The sequence below is a fragment of the Lepidochelys kempii genome, chromosome 8, assembly GCF_965140285.1.
Source record: "Lepidochelys kempii isolate rLepKem1 chromosome 8, rLepKem1.hap1, whole genome shotgun sequence".
NCBI classification, from domain to species: domain Eukaryota; kingdom Metazoa; phylum Chordata; order Testudines; family Cheloniidae; genus Lepidochelys; species Lepidochelys kempii.
The window spans coordinates 24,021,512-24,035,975 of NC_136387.1; the positions used below are offsets into that span (position 1 = coordinate 24,021,512).

Here is a 14,464-nt window from a genome sequence, read left to right on the forward strand (position 1 = left end):
TTTGGCCTGAGGGCTGCATTGGGTTTCTGAAATGGTATGGAGGGCCAGTTAGGGGAGGCTGTGCCTTCTCAAACAGCCAGGCAAGGCTCGGCCCTCGCCCCCTCTCCAACCCCCCCTGCTTGTCGCCCCCTGACAGGCCCCCGGGACTCCTGCCCCATGCAACTCCCCTGTTCCCTGATGGTCCCCCGGGGACCCCTGTCCCATCCACCCCCACTTCTCTTGGTCCCCTGACCACCCCTGGACCCCCCCACCCCTAACTGCCCCCCGCCTCCTCATCCAGCACCCACCTCTCCTTCCTGACTGCCGCCCTGGGACTCCTGCCCCATCCAACCCCCCCTTCTCCCTGACTGTCCTCGGACCTAACTGTTCCCCGCCCCAACTGCCCACCACCTCCCCATCCAACCCCCCTCTCCTTCCTAACTGCCCCCCCAGGATCCCTGTCCCCTGACCGCCCCCAGAACCCCTGCCCCTGACTGCCCCCCGCCGCCCCATCCAACCCCTCCTCTCCTTCCTGACTGCCTCCCCGGAACCCGTGCCCCCATTCAACCCCCCTATTCCCCACCGTCTGACTGCCCTGACCCCTATCCATACCCTTGGCCCCTGACCACCGCCCAAACTCCCCTGCCCTCTCTCCAACCCCCCTCCCTGCCCCCTTACCGCGCTACCTGGAATACTGGTGGCTGGCAGCGAGGCTGCACCAGGACAGGCAGCCGTGCCACGCAGCACAGAGCACCGGGTCAGGCTGGGCTCTGCAGCCACGCCGCCCAGAGCATTGCGCCGGCGGTACAGTGAAGTAAGTCTGCAGGGGAGGAGCCGGGGGCTAGCCTCCCGAGCCAGGAGCTCAGGGGCCGGGCAGGATGGTCCCACGGGCTGGATGTATCCCACGGGCCGTAGTTTGCCCACCTCTGTGTTAGACAATCATGAACTGCCAGGAAATGCCTGATCCAGAGGTCAGTATAATTATTACAAATCGTGCAGAACCAATATATGAAGACAATAAAGTAATTAATTTTCAACTTAGAATATTAAGAAGTTAAGAGATGAATATCACCGTTCCTTGTAGGTAGAGTTATGTTTAGAGTATCGATCCTTACCTAGCAGTTAAAGAGTGGTAGATAGCATGATAACTAGAGAGGGAAGGTATTCAGTGACAGAATATATGGCTTGGTAAAGGACTTAAAAATGAGGTGTTGGTTAAAGGAACAGAACGGTGTGTGTGTGTGGTGGAGGTGATTGGGGCTCCTGTGAATGGTACAATAGGGAGCCAGCCACCCTTTCTTATAGCCCACCTTAAGCCTCCTAAGAGGAGGGTGGATGGTAAGGGCCCAGCTATGGGTTGCCTGGAGGACCTGGATGGAAAAAGAAGGGGGCAGGAGAAAGCCCCCCGGTAATTATTGAATGAACATAGGGTTAGCTGCACTGTACACTTATATATGGCGGGTAATCCCAGACTTCTAATAATAAGGTTGCAGCCCGATTAAAACCGTATCAAGTGTCTCCTGTCCTTCTTTTGTTATTACTGGGGCTCCTGTACTTTTTCCATCATTGTGATATTCTACTTATATGTAAGTAAAATCATCTGGGAAACCTATCTTGGCAGCTTACTACTACAGCGTATAGCCGTGTAACCAGAGCTAGGAAGAAAATAGGCTTTTGTTCCTGTGAAAAATTTCAACTCCAGTGCAAAATTTAAAACTAACATATTTAGGTCAGAAATTAAAATATTGAAAATATTGCCATTGGTGCCTTGTGGGAGTTGTAGTTCAGGTGCCCTATGCTCCCATTCTCATCTATGAGTCTGATTCCCACTGCATCTCCCATGAGGCACCATGAATTCCCCTCATGGAAAGGGGAAGTTGGTTGCATTATGGGAGATATTGACAAGTGCAGGAGCTCAGCCCATAAAGGAAAATGGGGAAATAAAGAAACCAAAGTGCAACTCCCATGAGGCATCACAGTGGAATATCGACACTGAAGCATTTCCATTTTCACCCCAAATATTTTGCTTTTTATGCGTTTGATTTTTCAGTGAAAATTTGAAATTTTCCACTCAATGCAGACACTTTTCATGAAAAATTGCATTTTGTCAAAACACCCAATTTCCATTAAAATAAAAATCAGGTTCTAACAGAAACCAGTGGAGAAAGTAAGGCTTCAATCTCAACTTTCCATTAGGTTTAATCCACTTTGTCCTTAGTACCTGCCACTTGACTCCAAATTTAGGTGCTGTGTATGTTTTCCCAGCCCTGTGATATGATTTTTGTAAGTACTGTTATGGATTATATTTTGCAAGGTTTCCATGTGTCCTCTTTTATTTAGACCTGTTTTATTTTTAATTAATTTGTCGGGAGTGACCAGAATGTGAGATATGCCTTTCTGTAGTCTAAAGAAAGACATTAATGGTCTACGGTTGTAGGCCTAAAGAATTCCTAGCCCCACCACAACAAAAACAAACAATATCCCCCCAACCTTTTCTCTCTAGTGCAAAAAGATCTAGGATGCAAGTTCTGCTTCTGCCCTACTCTTTTAAAAACGGTGTCAGGGTGGGTATCTATGATTCTAAATCAAATATTTGCAGTGCAAAAGAGGTTTATTCTAGCTTCTTCAAAGGAGCTTAAGCCATTTAGGCATCTAAGTTCTGTCAGATTTCAATGGGTACCTGACTCCTTTGAAAATCCTGCCCACTATCTCCGCAAACTTACACTGGACTCCGAGTTACACTGGGTTCTTTCCATCTTGTACATTGTCATCCCAAATAATGGGTCTATTAGCCTAATTGAGTCTTCATTGCCATCTGTGCAACCTCTTTGCAAAGGGAGTTGCACTGGCGTAACTCATTGGAACTTAGTAGGTAATTCATTTGAAGAATGATGATGCCTAAGAAGAAAAAGTATCTGGCTTTCTCCATCAAAACTGGATTAGCTCGACAGTGTTTTCAGGAGAACAAAGCGATAAACAACTTGTGTCTCCAACATAAACAGTTCTGAATCTAACACACCTGAAAAAGATCTTCTTTGTAAAATGATGCCCTTTTTATATGGTCATTTTTTCCAGGGTAAAAGTGCTTTAATGTTTAAGTGCCCCCTAAGGTCACTTGCAGGTCTCCTCTGCAGCTCTGAGTGCATCAGTGTGGAGAACATTGCAGAGTGCAATATACAGTTGCAGCTTGTTGCGGTTTTCCGTTGCCATGGGCAAAATAGGCTGATTTATAGAAACCATTTGAGTACAGGAATGTCAGGGAAACCCCTAGGGAAAACACAGAAAACACCCCAGTCCAGTCACAAATAAAAACAGGCACTATAAAATGTGTGCATGGAAACCAAGAACTGACATTTCCCATTTCTTAGGATTGACAAGAAATATACGTAATTTTATTCATACACATGTATATCTCCTCGCAACATAAAATTCCACCTTGTTTTCAGTCCTTGTGTTCAAAAACGTCACCTGGTTTCTCTTGAGGCTTGCCACTTCTTGATATTGCTTTTATGACAAGATCTAGGGCAGCATACAGCACTGGGCTGTTGTGTTTGTTGTGTGACAGGAGGATGCATGTCTTGTTTGTTTTTCATTTAACAAGGAACATTTGTTTAATAGGAAAAAAAAGCTCTCTGTGGGACTCCAGAGGGTAAATACATTCCAGATGGAGCCACTCAAGGTAGGACAATTTTTTGGCCTAATAACTTTGACAGCATCTCTTTAATTAGACTGACCTTGACAGAGGCCTCCTGTAATTAACTAATCTATAAAAATTGTATTAAATTATAATCTTATTCTACTGCTAATCTATATATAATCTAACTTTCTATAATAATCTAATTTTATGTATAAAATCTATATCCAGTTTAACAACTATAAAGGAGTAGACCACTTAGCCTTTGAAAGTGAAATAAGATGGACAAAAACAGAGACATGTCGGATGAATGTAGGAAGAGTTGAAAGAAATAAAATTAAGTTCTGCCATAAAATAAGAGTGAAGGAAATTCAGTAAAAAGTTAACAAACTCAAGGGAAAAGAAATCAATTAGAGAACATGAGATAAACTTTTAAACTATCAAAACCAAATAATCAGATTGTCCAAGCAACATTTTCCCTACAGATGGTTTATGGAAAGGCTGTATTTAAAGATACGATACATATGGCCTCCTTGATCCTGTACTCAAGAGGGGTGTGAACTCAGGTAAAGCAGTGCTCCTAAGAAATTGTCAACTGGGATGATGACAACAGGAAACCTGGCAGGAGATTGAACTGGAGATAGCAAATTGTCTGTCTGCCAAAGGGACAGGTGTTGTTGCCCCTGCATATTTATCACCAGTCTGCTTTCACCCTACCCAGTGCTATTTCTTACTTGTCATTAGATGTGCAGTGTTGCAAAGGCTTCCTTACTGCTGTAGAACAGTTAAACAAAATCAGGAGTGGAGAGGATCACTAGGAGAGAGACTTTGCTCAGGACTATATCTTGCTAAACAACCTTTTACATTGTCAGTATGGGAAAAATGCTTTGGGGTGGGTAGCATCTGGGCATGATTAGATTTTAACAGACTTCTCAGACAGTAGATAGTGAGATACAGAGCCTTTGAGCCCTGTATCCTTAGGACAATTCCAGTTCAGCTCTATAAGACTAGAAATCATTTCCCTGTTCTCTGTGTTATATTACTTGGTACTCCTCACACGGGTACTCCTGGTGAACAGATATCCACGTTAGTTTTGTCCTGCCTCATAACCCAACATCAAGGATTGAAAAAAACTATTAGGCTCAGTCCCTTTCCTCCATCCCCACTAACTCCCCAACCTGCCCCCCCAAAAAAAATAATCTCCACACTCTCTCAGGGTGAAGGAAGGGAGTGGTAGAGGGTGATGGATTGGGAAATGGGGTGGAGTGAATGGCTGGGCTGCAAGGAAGAATGCAACCAAAAGGGAGGAACGGTAGGAAGAGTCATTGAGCTGGTAGGGAGAAGAAAGAGAGAAAGCAATATGATCAGGCAGGAAAAGGTTAAACAGAAGGTCAGCGAAGAGGGATGGAGACTGGGGGAAAGTGTGATAGTCATGGGAGGAAAGGTACTTGGTAGAACAGAGATGAAGGAGATGGATAGGAGGCTAGACAAGTAAAATGGATATTTAAAGGCAGAGGGAATGAGCTTGGTAGGAAATTGATTGGGTGAGGAAGGTTTTGAAGAGTTCTGAAAACCAGGGAACCTTTTTTTTTAAACTGGATTTGGAAACTGATACTCTGTCCTTTCAGAAGTCAGTCATCCTTGATGCATTGTGGGGAACAAATTAAAGCAGTGAGGTGCATGTTTCTAAAGCTGCAACCTGCAGGTGTCAGTTTTGTTTCCTGGGATAATACACCAAAGTGGGGCTAAGTGGATGGGGGGTACCCCCCCAAAAAATTAAACCGTGGCAAGACTAGTACATGGGTTATCACTTCCCAGCATATTCCAGAAAGGCATCTTTGGTTTACTTTATTATGGGGCTGTCATAAATATAAGGGAAGGGTAAACACCTTTCTGTCCACAGTGCTATAAAATCTCTCCTGGCCAGAGGCAAAACCCTTTCACCTGTAAAGAGCTAAGAAGCTAGGATGCCCTCGCTGGCACCTGACCAAAATCACCAATGAGGAGACAAGGTACTTTCAAAGCTGGAGGGGGGGCAGGAACAAAGGGTCTGTCTGTCTGTGTGATGCTTTTGCCGGGAACAGATCAGGAATGGAGTATTAGAACTTGTTAGTAAGTAATCTAGCTAGAAATGTGCTAGATTTCCTTTTGTTTAAATGGCTGGTAAATAAGCTGTGCTGAATGGAATGTATATTCCTGTTTTTGTGTCTTTTTGTAACTTAAGGTTTTGCGTAGAGGGATTCTCTATGTTTTGAATCTGATTACCCTGTAAGGTATTTACCATCCTGATTTTACAGAGGTGATTCTTTTAACTTTTCTTTAATTAAAATTCTTCTTTTAAGAACCTGATTGTTTTTTCATTGTTCTTAATATCAAAGGGTTTGAGTCTGTGTTCACTTGTACAAATTGGTGAGGATTTTTATCAAGCCTTCCCCAGGAAAGGGGGTGTAGGGCTTGGGGGGATATTTTGGGGGAAGATATCTCCAAGTGGGCTCTTTCCCTGTTCTTTGTTTAACATGCTTGGTGGTGGCAACATAGGGTTCAAGGACAAGGCAAAGTTTGTACCTTGAGAAAGTTTTTAACCTAAGGTGGTAAGAATAAGCTTAGGGAGTCTTTCATGCAGGTCCCCACATCTGTACCCTAGAGTTCAGAGTGGGGAAGGAATCTTGACAGGGGCTGTACAAAAAACAAAGATCATAACCCCCACCCCTCACTATAGGGGAAATTCAGACACAGTTTATGTCCACCTATAGTTCATTTGTTCTGTACTTTGTCAGATGAAATTGGCAAGTACTGTTTTGTCCTTACAGTCAGGCAGAAGCAGCTTGACCTTGCCTAGAGAATAGTATTGGTGGGACAACAGAAGAATTTGATGGCTCTGAACCCAGCTGCCATCTATTCTTTTTGCTGGAATATTTGGATTTCTGAGCTTATGGATCAAAATGCGGGGGGACCTTTCAAATGAAACCATTGCGGGGGCGGGGGACGGGACGGAGGGACGGGAAGCAGCAAGATCAGCAAATATATATATAGATTTCCAGCATCCTTTGTGTCTCCTAAATGGGAAGCTTATCAAAAAGAGCATTACGCTGGTCAGACAAGATAACACAGTAAGTGGCAAGGGAGAGAAATCTTAGCCTCACACAAACCTCTTTTTGCTACACAATAAGTTTCTGAGCTTTCAGTAAAGGACACATGGCACACCTACTGATGAATGACTGGAAAATTTAAGTGGTCATTCTGAGAGCATATGAAAAATGACAGAGAAGGAACTGTTTACCAAAAAGTGAAAACTTTTCAAATGTTGACAGATAATTCATAGTCTGACAGATATTGATATAGTGCTCAGGGAATTGTAAGGAAAACGTTTATCTCATGTTATTAGCCCACTCTCTGTGGCTGTGTGGGTTTTTTTGTTTGGTTGGTTTTGTTTCACTTTTGGCTGTGCCTGGGAAACAACAAAAGCAATGTATGTGCTCCATCTGCTCAGGATACATAACAATTAGCATCTTTTTCTCCTTTAAAATCTAAGATGGTTTGGAACTTAGGTTGGTTTGCCGGCTTGGATTTTTTTTTTAAATAAAAGGCTGTACTTTTCTACGTTTTCTACCTCATCCAGGGGCTCAGCCAGCATTTTTATTGCTTCCACCTCCTCCCAGTTCAGCTGGAACTACATTGGGTCTCCTGTGCACAAGAGTAAGATTGCGAATGCTATTTCGGATGACCTATTAAGCTATCTATTAAGGTCTTTATTCCATTCTTCTCCCTGAGGTATCCAGGCACCTGAAGCCTTCACCCCATTGTGTATGGCTTATCTGAAGGATTAGCATTGCACTAGAAGCATCTGCAAGAATGTTTCTGAAGCACTGATACTACAGGCGAGGTTCACTGGAATGTCAAAAGTGGGAAGATTACCAGCCTGAAATGAAAGTGTGGGTCACGATATGTAGCCCTCTCTTGAACCGGCCTTATATCCAGACACACTGCTTCAGGGAAGGATAACATGCTCATAGCACATGTTCTTGGCTGAGTATGCAAGAAAGCCCACACTTTAAATCCTTATGGTCACAAATAAAAATTTAAAAAGTTTGCACATTTTATTGTCTTCCATCATTGCAATGGAATGGTGAGCAGCTCTCATGCAACCTTGCACATCTCAACACAGGCAGAAAGGGTGGAGGAGACAGAGAACTGAAGCAAAAATGCTATCTTTTCTATGGCAATTTCATGCCATCCTATGAACAATTCCATAGGCCAGGTAGTCCCCATCTGTTACATGCTGTAGTTAGGGATTGTTTTTTGGGGGGGGATCTTTGCAAGGAATCCCTTGTGAGGATTCTCCCACATCATCCCACTGGAAAGAGGGAAGAAACTATTTGGGGCAAGGCTGTCTTTTTGTTCTGTTTGTACAGCTCGTAGCACAATGGGGTCCTGGACCGTGGGCAGTTGGGGCCCCTAAGCACTGTGGTAATAAAAATCAATAATAATAGGCTCTTCCCTCCTCCTCGGTGGAGAAAGGAGATTCCAGGGGACCAGTGGGATTCCAGACCTATATGCATTGAGGCCTCTCTCTCTCTCTCAATACAGCTCCATTGGATTTGAGCTAACAGAAACTCTCAACTACCTATAGGCATTGGCAGCCACTGAAATTCTTGTGGGTGGAAGTGAGGGTACTACACGGAAAAGGTAACTCCAACTGGGACTTCTCTTCCTTTTTCCAGCTAAGGTTTGCAGGACGGAAACAGGACTGATGTGTGTTGGCCCCACACCTGCCCATCCACTCCTTCCCTCCATCTACCCACTCTTCTAACCATCCCTCAGTGTAGACCTGGAAGCAAACAAAGTTCTTCTGGGACCAGATTTGGGAGTGGGAGCAGGGAGTGAGGCCAAATTAGAATTTGTAAACGCTTCTTTGTTACAAAGCCTAAATTGTGTTCCTACCTGACAGAATCTCCTTTAATACCTAATGGAATAAATCTGCAACTAACAGGAGATGTGGGTAATCTCAGGCAAGGTCTTGATGGCTAATGAAGAACATTTGTTTAGTATTGCACACATGAAATGAGACACTGTTTTTAGACTGCAAGCCTGCTTTGCAACAAGCAACCCGATAGGGATTTTGGGGGAGGGGGGGATGATTAAATAAAAATAATCTCCAAGATTAAATCAAAATATTTTAAATAAATGGTTTATGGTCTAGAGGAGCAACCACAGGGTTGGAAGACAATAGACGTGTTCTATTCCTGACTGCCTCTGACTCACTGTGTCACTCACACTGTCACTCAGACATTCTGTGCTTCAGTTACTCCATCTGGAAAGTGGGATAACAATGCCTTCACACTCTTGGAAAGCACCTTGAAATCTACGCATTGTAGAACATGCAAACTATTCTCATTATTTAGTATTCCAAGGCAGTCTGGATTTTTAAAATTCTTTTATACTCTCTCCCTCCCCCATCCCTCTGCTTGGTAATATTTACAGGTCTCATCTCTATTCTAAGGCTTGTGCCTACTGACCCAGAAATACCACATTCAGGTGCCAGAAAAGAAATGAGAAGAGAAACCCATCTAAAGTAATACCCGAGTCTCTTTCCCTCCCTTATCTCTACTACTTACCTCCCAATCTTTCATTTGCCAAACCTCCTCTTATTTATTTTACTTTTTACAGACACTGCATTATAGTCCATTTAAAAATTAGAGCAGTTGAAGTTTCTGAACTTTTGATTGAAAAATCAATTTTTGACATTAAAAGCCCCAATTTTTTGACAAAAAAAAAAAAATCCCCAAACAAACTTGGCATGAAATTGACTTATTTAGAATTTCCAAAAAATTCCCCTGAAATTTTATACTTTGACCAGATCTGTTAAAAACAAAAGCAAATCCTCATCTGTTGTGTGAATTTAAAAATTCTGAAAGTGGATTTAGTTTCCCTGAGATGCTGAATTCTATAGTACTCTGAAATACAGTCTGCACACAGCACACGTCAGCCTTCCAGTGAGACCACTAGCACTTATTTCTTGCTTTTTCTCTCAAACATTGCACAGAAATAAATTTCTTACTTGGATTTTGACAGAATTTTAAAAACATTGATGTCTGAACCAGTGTTTCAATTATCCAGACATAAGCAGTACACTATCAATCTACCTGCTGTACATGATTTAAACAGGAGAAAAACCAAAAGATCAGGCTGTACATTTGTTATTTAGGACTTTGCTACTTTACTCCCCTTTATTTAAGGAATTTGACTGTTACCAAGCTGCTCTAGCTGTCTCCTCTCATGCTGAGAGGAAAGCATGCTTCATTCATTACTTGCTTTTCAGACTTCCTAAGGAGATAATTAGGCATTGGAATTGATTGCAATTTATTAATCAGACAGTCTGTTATATGATTTAAAAAAGAAATCACAGTGCTGTAATATAAGAAAAATGCTTGTAGAATAACAGACCAGATGGGGGAAACTAATCCCGAAGCAAAATTCATTCAACAGTGTTCCTGTTCCCCTCTTTTAAACACTTTGTCTTCTCTGGGATTTCTATTGGAGCTATTTAACTTTTATACCCTGTATCAGAACAGCAGCCCTCAAAACAATGCCCCATCACTTAAGGCATGGAGCCAGAACACGCTAGCATTCTTCCATACAGTGTGGTAATGCAGGCACATTTCTATCCCACTCATCCCCACAGCCCAGCACTGTTTTGCCTGGTGATTGCTTTTCCTTCTGTTTGTGTATGAATTATATGAATGGTTGGTGTATCAGGGCTGGGATTATTTTTTTTTGTTTGTTTTAGTCATTGGCAGCAAGCTAAGGGCCACACATTCCAGTCCTCCTCAAAGCAAAATCCTTGTAGAATGAAGTGTGATTTGACCATATATGTTTTTATGATTGAAGCTCAAAAACATTCAGCAAAACATGAAGGCACTGGAAACTGTAAAGTCTTTCAGTTTAATCTTTATGACACTAGCTAATGATGTACTAGCGTTACAGTGATATTTGATTGGCAGATGTTTGGAGCACTGGTAGGACGATGATTCTGGGTCATACCACAGTAGTATAATTCCTGAAATATTCCCCTTAAAAATCTTGAACATAGTGCTGTTGTGATGGCTGCCATTGTATCATGATCAATGGAATTGGAGTCAGACAGACTCCCTGATTCAGGACAGAATGGTCTGCAGTACTTGGGATCACCACCTGCGGGAGCAAGTGCTCCAGGAAGGTGATCTCGGAGTAGACAGATGCTTAGACATGGAACTTCACTCTTTGCTGATGAAACAGCCATCTTGGCCAATATGCCAGGATCTGAACCTCTAGAGCTAAACCATGATCTTGTAGCAACAGCTTGAGCTAAGGAACCAGTATTGTTGTTTAAAAACAAAACAAAAAACTCAATTTCACTGTTCCCAGGTATTTTAAAATAAAAGGACTAAGGCAGTAGCTATAATACACACAGTTTTAAAAAAAAAGATACATTCTTTTTGCAGGACATGTCTTTACGCTCAGAGGTGCCTCTCTTTAACTTCTTATTGAAATTCACAGCACCTTCCTAGGTGTGGTACAACTCATGCTGGATATGAGTCAGATGTCAAAGGTGGACGGGAGAGAATCTTCTAACTAGGCCATCTACTTTCCTCTGTAAAGACCTGATCCAAGACCCTGACTCTGCAGATCAGGCACAGAGGGTGATCCTAACACACTGACCAGTGGGCTAGGTTGTCACAATGATAAGAGTTAGTGTCTGGCACTTCCAGGGAGACATAATGGAAACAAAGGTGTTAGAACTGGATTAGAGCTGAGAACACCCATTGGAGGTTGTTGTGTGTGGCGGATACAGCACAAATCCCTGCTTAGAAACACAGCCACACTTGGAGCCACAATAGCTGACCGACTCTTGTATTGCAGAGAGAGAAGAAAAACATAGTCACCACTAAACAGCAATAGATTCAACCTAAACAACTGCTTACAAAATGCTAGTTGCAAATTCACAAACAGATTCAATACTCTGCTCAATATATTCAAATATAGCACCGAGGTGTAACCACTTACAGTGGACTGATAATATAAGGATGTTTTAAAGGAATTTTCTTTATGATGTCACCACTCCAACAGCAACTAGTTGGCTTTCAGTATTTCATAGCCTCACATTGATTCCAGCAATTTTCAATATCCTTGTATTTACACTAAGTACAAAAAGCTTTTCTGGACTTCTTCATTTGATAGTCTATTTCAACATGCAGTTTGGTTTCAACTCTGTCAACCTGAGAAGAATAAAAACACCCCTTTTCAGTCTCCTCTTGTCATTTCTAACCTCTTCCTGACAAGTGGAGATAATATTTAATCTATTACTCATGTTGAAACACAGTACAAGTTTTAAATCATGCCAATGGTCTCAAAGGGAGCATTATGTTGGGTATGGAATGCATACAAGCCAGGGAGGCTGGAAGTTTACATTTCAGTTGTTTCAGCAAGTTGCATTTTTCTCCCTCCATTTATTTCTTGTCTTAGGTCATATGATATAAACAGACATATTTCCAAAGAGGAGAGGTATTCCTTCTACCCTTGGACTTCTGAGTTCACCTCCTTCTGCATTCACTTGACTGCAAAATGGAAACAGTGCTCACAGTTTAGGGCTCAGTTCTGACGGAAGGTTTTTGTTTGTTTGTTTGTTTTTTAAACTCTGACCTCTTTCTTTTTGCTATTACAGAAATTAGCCATGGAAAAGACTATTGAGATCATCTGCTACATCTCATTGTCAGTGTAGGATGGATCTTAATGATAGTTATACTTTGACTGGACAAAAGCTAATACATAAATGCCCAAGAGTGGGTTTCCCTTCCTTTGGGAGATTATTCCACAGTCATATGGATTAGTTATTTAATCAGACCTAAAGTATGGTTGATAAGACACAACCTTCACCAAAAACAGTTTACTATTTAAGGCATCCAATTCTGCAAACACACATGAATATTCTGATCAAAATTAGCCATATGTGTATATGAGTAAGATGCAATAATATTTCATTCAAGTAAGATAAATAAATAACTGCCCTAATCAGTGTTTTTCTTCAAAACGAAGTACAGCAGTGGCTCATAAAACCTTTTTGGTTTTACTTGTGGGCTCTTTCATGTTTCCTGTACTTACAACAAAAAATACTTTGCATAATGTGATGTTTAAATTAAAGTCTCTTCCATGTTGAGAGATGGTCACTTCAGAGAGAACAAAATATTACTTATTAAACATTCCATAGGACTTTTCCAGAAGGGCTGGGACTGCTGGTCTGAACACCACCATAGTAATTAGTAGGCACATGTGAAGCTAGCAAATTACTCACCTTAACTTACAGCTCTCTAAACATTCCCTGCTTCACCAAACTTGATTTAATTATAGTGACATGTTTTTAAAATTCCTATGAGGCCATAATCACATATCAGTGACTTCTCCATTAGTCTTTTACCTTGCATAACAGCATGATATAGACATCATTCATTATTATTGCAAATACACTGATTGATAGGATTTCAAACAGTGGCAAATAGAGTCTGTTATACAATTACATTTTTCCACTTTTCTTTTTTGCATAGCAAAAACCAGTCACTAATGTAAGAAAAGTACCGCACAACACAGCACATCATGATATGACTAGGCTGTGGTAATGATAAAAATCACTTGTAGAATATGAAGGACTCCCAACGGAGGCTTTTAGGCCTGTACAGAACCACATCTAACTGCTGCTTTATAAAATTTGTGCTGGCTTTTTTTCCCCCCTAGCCACGATCACTGAGTGAAGAAACCCTGCCAAAAGCACTTTGACACATTGTAATATATTCAGCAACCAGTCATCCAAGCTAAAGTTTGAGGCATAATTAGCATCCTGCATGAGAAGTTAGTATTTTTTTTTAATCACCGTATATGAGAACTGATTATGAAATAGATGCCATTGCTTATTCTTCCACTATTAGATTCAGAGGTTTCTATTTTTGGAAGAAGCAATCTCAGTCATGTGGTGTGGAGGAGGATGAGCTTGTGGCTTAAAGCATGGGTTCTTTTCTCAAACTTTTTCCTCCTGAGCTCCCCGGCACCCCAACATGCTATAAAAACTCGAGGGCCCAGTGAAGGGAGGGGAGGGTGGACTCGGGGCTCTGGCTGCTGGGCAAGGCCCTCAGGCATAGGTGTAGTTTGACTTCTATTTTGAGGGGGGTAGGGCCCGTGGGAGGGCTTGGTCCAGCTCCACACAACAGGGCCCGGGGAAAGGAGTGCCACCTCCACCCCCTGATTCACCTCAGCAGTTTGTTGGGGTGGGGTGTGCAACCAAAAATTATAGCTCAAAGGAGGGGGTTCAGCTCAAAAAGTTTGAAACTGCTCAGGGTGCAGGCAGGAAGCAGCTAGGGGCTGTGTGTGGGCAGGGGGTTGCTCAAGGTGCTGGGAGAGGGGTAGCTAGGGGCTGTGTGCCAGGAGGGACCCCCTGCAATCGCTGATTCATGAGAGCTCTGCTGGTCTCGAGGCAAAGTCCCCTTTCCTGGGTGGCTCTTACCGGCTCTGTGAGCAGTTAAAGGGGGCTGAGAGCTGAGGAGAAGCCATAACCCCAGACATGAGCAACAGCAGCAGGAGACAGGAGAATGCCACTGCTCCCCAGCTCCATATCACCAACCAGAGCAGCAGCTGCCCCACACTGCCTGGCTCCAGCTTCCAGTCTCCGATCTGACCAGGGGACAGGCCCTCGGGGTGTGTGTGGGGAGAGCTGGAGGTGTGTGTGGGTGGGTGTGGAGCTGCCCCCAGGACTGCCCCACTCTAGGCACTTCAATTTGGGGGGCAATGCTTCCTGTGCCCCCCAACTCTGCCCATGGGCTCTGGAAT

The 14,464-nt window shown here is 42.7% G+C and overlaps 1 long non-coding RNA gene across 1 annotated transcript in view; it reads left to right on the forward strand.

Moving 5' to 3' along the window:
• Positions 1-3,597: 3,597 nt before the first annotated feature.
• The window catches only part of LOC140915723 (uncharacterized), a 31,753-nt gene continuing 20,886 nt past the window's right edge, over positions 3,598-14,464 (forward strand). Inside the window, exon 1 of the long non-coding RNA XR_012160262.1 lies at positions 3,598-3,658. This is a non-coding gene — a long non-coding RNA (uncharacterized LOC140915723). The remainder of the gene's footprint in view (positions 3,659-14,464) is intronic.